This window comes from Phasianus colchicus, chromosome 2 (genome assembly GCF_987193195.1).
Source record: "Phasianus colchicus chromosome 2, bPhaCol1.hap1.1, whole genome shotgun sequence".
Lineage (NCBI taxonomy): Eukaryota > Metazoa > Chordata > Aves > Galliformes > Phasianidae > Phasianus > Phasianus colchicus.
In genome coordinates this window covers 46075624-46082171 of record NC_143437.1, presented here as the reverse complement: position 1 = coordinate 46082171, position 6548 = coordinate 46075624, and positions in this window count along the sequence as shown.

The window sequence follows — 6548 nt, the reverse complement described above, 5'->3', positions numbered from 1 at the left end:
ATCTTCTCACATGGGCAGCTGGGAATCAAAAGTGCAGTTCAGTCCATGACAGATATTGTGCTTGTATGTATAAAAGACTGCTTGTGATCAAAGAATAACAGTGTTTCCTATGTATACCACTCACAAGGATTGAATACAAATTATATTGACACTAAGCAGTAATTCATGATTAAATTTTTAATACAAAGTCAGGGAAATGCTCTAAGCTCAAGTCTGAACATAAGTGATTGCAGTATTCAGTCACACAACTTTAATGGGGATGGGGGAACAGGTAATTGGCCAAGTTATTTACTGGATTTGATAGGAATGCTTATTTGGTGCTTGCTTCCTGGAACTGAACAGTGAGATGATTACTCCCCTTCAATCCCAAGTTACCTTTCTTTCTCCTGCTCTAATTTCTTAATTACTTACTCTGTTCTGCTAATATCCACCAGGTAAATACAGCTTCCCTTTCGAAGTGTTGCTGAACAATAAGTGCTACCAAAAGAATATTAAGAGGTCCTGAACTGAGGTCAGGGCAGCCCGCATTGGGCCATGGCCCTTTCCTTCACTCTGCCTGGTGGGAGGATGAGGTTTGAGAGCCCCTGGTGGACTGGCATTGCCTCTCCTGTGGGAGTGCATCTCAACTGAGGTGCTGAGGCAGTTGGCCTAGCAGCTAGCTGGTGTTCAGCCATATTATTTCTTTAATTTGTCATAAATAGTTCTGTTAAACTACTTTCAGCATAATTCTGTCCTGTTGCATGTAGTTGTCTGTGATACATATCAACTAGCTGAAATAATGCTAGGTTCAGTAATTACTTCCTGAGGCAATTCTTACTGGAAGGGTAGTACACAGGACTGAATTTTTAAGTGTGCTTTATTACAATATTAGTACTTGTCTTTTTACTTTGCCACTTCAAGCAGTCTTAGGAAGAGAAGGTCTAGAGGTGTGGAATGTCATTACTTTAATCACAGAATGGTTTGAATTGGAAGGGATAACAAAGATCCTCTAGGTCCAACCTCCCTGCCTTGAAAGCATCCAGGGATGAGGCATCCACAGCCTCTCTGGACAACCTATTCCAATGCCTCACCTCCCTTTGAGGAAAAATTTATTCCTAACATCTAACCTAAATCTCTCCTCTTTCAGTTTAAATCCATTGCCCCTTGTCCTATTACTATATACCTACCTAAAATTTAGCCCCCCTCCTGCCTGTTAACTCCCTTCAAGTACCAATAGACTGCAATGGTGTCTGCCCAGAGCCTTCTCCAAGAAGGAGAAGCCCAATTCCCTCAACATTTCTTCACAGAATAGGTGCTCCAGCCCTCTGATCATCTTCATGGCCTCCTCTGGACCCGCTCTGCAGCAACAGAGCAACAGCTCTGAATCATATCATTTAATCTCATGTATGGCTTGAGAGATGTTACTACTATTGGAAACTAGAGAAAAAAATTCCTCAGGCATCTGTCTACATCAGCTATTCAGGCAAAATATAGCTAGAAAAATATCCTCTTACCATTAAAGCTGTTTACTACATTAAATAAAATGCTATATTTTATCCAATCTCTGTGGCACGCTATAATCTTAATTTTTCACTTTTCTTTCCCTCACAACCGGGTAAAACTAACAAATAGATGTAACAACTGCAGACAAAGCTGACAGGCATAAGCTGCAGTATGTATGCTAATGCACTTTTCAAATAGCTTTGAAAAGCATGATTATGCTTTCCTGTTTTGGTTTATATTGAACCATAAAGAGCCCTAAAATCAGCAGTGTCATGAAGAGATCTCATTTAAGGGTGTTTGTAATCAGTTTGCAAGAAATATAACTCAGTTGTGTGTAATGACATTGTATTATTCACAAAAAGTTTCTAATTTAAGACATACATTCCAAGAAGCTTTCAGTGGGAGCACTGCTTTGTGCAAAGAAATAGAAATTGTACCATTTTCCCCCACTTGGTGGTAATTTATAAGGCACAAGAGATACTATAAATAACAAAGAGAGCTACAACCTTGACAAACTCGCAGAATTTTTAATTAGAAAGCTAGATATTTGGTTTCTTGGTGGTCTTGTTTCATGTTTAGATACTGATGGTCTCTGAACATGCAAATTGAAGTAGCCAACCATAAGACATGTATGTATGCGAGGGAAAGCAAGTCAAGAAGAAATGCAGATACATGGGAGTGGCATTTTGGAAAAAACATTTATCTGTATTTATCTCCTAATCACACTTCTCAAAATAGTGCTACAAGTACTAGAATTGATAAGAAAATAAGGCCAACAAGTCTGCAATAACAAGAATGCAAATCAATAGCAGAAGAATTTTCCAAGTGCTATCAAGGTCTATATTAAATAGCGCCCTGCTCACAGGAAAGCAGAATTGCTTCTGACAGCTTCTTGACAATAACTGACAAAATATTCACAGCTAGGCCAATAGTCATATACAGAAAGAAGAGTTGAACTCACTCACTCGGTGAAGGTGCTCCTTCACAGAAAGCACCTAAGTCCAGGAGGCAGTCTCCTTTCTGTGTCTAGCCCTTATATGAGTCCAGGGTGGTTCTACCCTGGGTCTATCTCTTCTGGTCAGAGGGGGTGGACAGGTGCAAGTAATTTGCCTGTGCTCTCTAGGCCAGCTACACCCCTCACCAGGTGCTCCATCACCCATTCAAGCCATGACCTAACAGTGCCCCTACATGTGAGTAACTTGAAAGTCAGTAAACTCATTTTCTGCCTTTCCTGTGGAGTCATGGTTATTGTTCTGAGATGATGAGCTCTAGCAGCAGACATGGGCTGTGATAGCAAAATTGCAATCAGCAGATCAAGCAAATGAACGTTCCTTTGTATTTGAGGAGATTGGGGCTAAAGTGCTGTGTCTGCTTTTGGACACCTGGCTCAGGCCCTTGCCACCAAGTGGGCAGCAGAAACTGTGCTATGAGAAACCAAATGAGAATTCAAGACCAAAAGTTATCTTTCACAAAGGCAACCATTCATTCTCCATAGCAAATATGGAGACATTTTTTTGAGGGAAAAAATGCGTGTGTAGGCAGTAGGTAGACAGATACCATGGCATGTTCTGTTTGTGTACAAAGGCTGGCCCATATTTCATAATAAAATGTGAACAGTTATTTTGATGTTCTACTTCCTTTTCACCTAGTTTTCTTTTTCAGCCTGGGGAAAAAAAAAAAAAAAAAAAAAAAAAAAAAAAAAAAAAAAAAAAACTTGGCAGGAACTGGGGCCTAGGGGAGGGAGTAACATTCTTATTCTGCTCATGTTTGAGCCACTCAGGTTTTCCATTTATTCACGTCTGTATTTTTATAGAAAATTGATAGGCACTATAATTGCAGTCTACTGAAAGCAAGTAGGTCAGAACTACGCTTTCCATTCCAGAGGGGCTGCTGGGGCTGGGGAGGCAGAAATGCATCTGAACAGTTTTTCTTTCTGTGTGCATGTTTGTCACAGCCATTCATTAGACTCCTCACAACTGCTCACCAAAATACTTTCGGGGGCATTAAGCAAAAGCAACACAAGCATCTGCATTTAAAACGTCCTTCCCTACTCATCTATTTCTCTTTTTCTCAGCTCCGTGTAAGATGGTACATTGACTCAGTGATGCTAATGGGAAAATTTCATCAGTACAATTTCCTAACATATGACCAAGGAGCTGATGAGGGGAGAGACTCTGGTGGACCTCCTACTCCTAAACAAGGAAGAACTGCTAAGATTTGTGCAGGTGAACCAGGGCAAATGTGGATGCATTGCAGAAGAGGACTAGGTGACAAAGCATCCATTAGTCTGAAGTGCTGAATCTCTTCTTCTCTGTCTTGATCAGTAGTTCCATAGCATTACAGGAAACTCGGCTCCCTGAGGCCAGAAGGGAAGTCTAGAGAAAGGGAAATGTCTTCCTTGTCAGTCGAGAAGGATCAGATTAGAGAACATTTAATTAAATTGTACACACGTGAGTCTATGGGATGTGATGTTGTGTACCTGTGAGTGTTGAGCAAACCTGTTGATGTCACTGAAAAACCAATCTCAATGTACTCTGAAGGTCATGTCAAATGGGGAAGGAAGAAAGCAAACTTCCCATCTGTTTTAAAAAGCCAGATCGGGGGAACCCTTAACTTTCCCTCCTTTCAGACCAGTGATGTGGCTCATAGCAGTTTCAGTTAGAGTGTATCTTCTGTCCAATCCCTTACTCTAATGTGTGAAATCTCATATGTGGGTTAGGCAGTAATAGCACACTGCAAATACATACAGAGAAACAATTGCACGGAACTGCTCATGATAAAGATGGATCCCTCAGTATGCAGAATCCCATCTCTAGTGAAGAAAAACAAATGATTTTGCTATCTATTTTTGCAGAGCCACAATTACACTGCAACTCTTCAGGCTTGTAGTCACATGAAGTTACTGTATTTGATCAAATGTTTGCCCATTTCCATATAAAATTCAGGTGAATCTTTCTCATCCAAGCAGCTTTTTTTTCCTAACTCCCTTAAAACTAGCTTGAGACTCTCAAACTGTTGGTAAGGGACATCATCCTCTACTTTTTATTTTTAGCAATTTTTCTAAGTATTTATATCCCAGTTATAAAGACATAGCGATTACTGTGGGGGCAAAAGGAATTCCACATGCAGATGAAGAGTTGCTGAAATACTGGTAGGTGTTTTTCATATTATTTTTTTTTATAACCAAGTCACTTGTTCTAGCTGGCAACAAATTCTAAAAATTACATTCTCCACTGCTTTACATACATTTAATACCAAGGTATTTTTCTTTGAGCTACATACCCTAGGCTATCTTACTGCCATAAAATGAATATTTCTGAAGTATATTTTTCTAAGCTAAATATTAGTTAGTAAATGTCTAAAAACAAAACATTGTCAGGATGCTTACCTGACTATAAAAAGAGTAACTAACAGGAGCGTGAATAGTTCATCTGGAAATAATACATTTCAGAGATGATGACTAAGATGTAAGACAGATCCCGTCTATATGGTTTACTTGTTTTCTGTGTAGGCATTAATCTTTAACACTTACTGGCATCTAGAAAACCTATTCAGCTTCTCTGGTTTATCACTTTTAATAAGTAAGCTAACAGAGCAGCTCTTATTAAAAGGGATTCCTTGGAGCTGTCTGCAGCAGTTGGAAGCAGCCCACTGCCTTTCCCTTCCAACAAAGGCTGCTGTACTTGCCTGCAGCTGTTCTTTCTAAAGCAGAGCTTGAAGTTGCAAAGAGTGCAATTTCTGCTGGAACATCATGAATATTTAAGTGGTGTTAAAGGCAGAAGATAGATTCCCAAAGACATGTAAACCAAGGAAGATTTCATCTTTGCTGACCACTGGAAGAAAGTTCCTTTTGTGACAAACATAAGGAATAATTACCGATCACTAAGAGCTTCATTTGTTTTTAAGGCTCAATGCAGCTCCCCCTTTTAGTTATCCCACTAAAGGTTTTTGTTTTTTTTTTCATACCACTGTTATCAATCAACACCTTGGCTACACTTGTAAGGCTGATTTTTTTGTTGTCGTCGTAGGGAACAGAATACTCAGCCTTGTGGTATGACAGCTTCATTTCTGCACTACAGTGGACAGGTCTGATTCCTCAGTTTTGCCGTGGTGCAAATGTTTACCTTCAGAAAGGTTTTTTGAAGAGCAACTCTGTACTAGAAGAGAGAACAAAAAATACATGTAGCAAATTCTCTCCAGAGGCTGACTTGATTTGTAAATGACCAAAACCCTTACTTTTTTTAACTGCAGAAATAACAGTTGTGAGGACAGAAGCCGTGATCCAGGGCAACAGGTTGACATAAATTCTTATGTGTCCATGGACAGCTTGTGCCTGGGTCCTGCTTCTCTAAGCTAGCAGAGCTGAAGTCTCATAATTCAAGTAGCTCACATAGCATCACTTGAACATCTGGATGTCCTTGCCTCAATCCTGAAAGGGAGAATATCAACACCTCAAAAAATCTGTTTCAGAGTGGAAGGTGAAATAAGCACATTTTCACATACACTTTTAAAAAACAAGATCAGCCACTCACATTTTAATTACTTTTACATTTGAAATAAGTGAATGAGGTCTATTCTGCATTGATGAGATCTAGAAAACATAATTAATTTGGGTTTATCCTTTGACTGAGGGGCACGCGTCTACTCATTACGTTTAGGAAAAGGTGAATAAGTCATGGTTTTAGTAGTGAAAAAAATCCCAGATCAGGGAAAACACAGATTAGGCAATCTCTCCAAGTAGGGTAATATAGACAGCGGCCCTAATACAAAGAAAATCAGACAGAATCACAGAATCAACCATAGAATCCTTAACGCACTTCTGAAGGCCAGCTAGTCCAACACATACTCTTCTTTTTATTCTTTTTGAGCAAAGATGGCATCTTTCCCCCAATGACTTAAGCCATTTTAATTTGTTCATGAATAGCAGTACAAGAATACAAGCCTGATCATCAACAACACTGTTGGGTTTTTTTGTTTGTTTGCTTTTTGCTTTGTTTTTTGGAGGACAAATATTATCTCATCTTGCTTCAACTCCAGCTGTTAGCACAGCAGTTCATGCAGTCAGT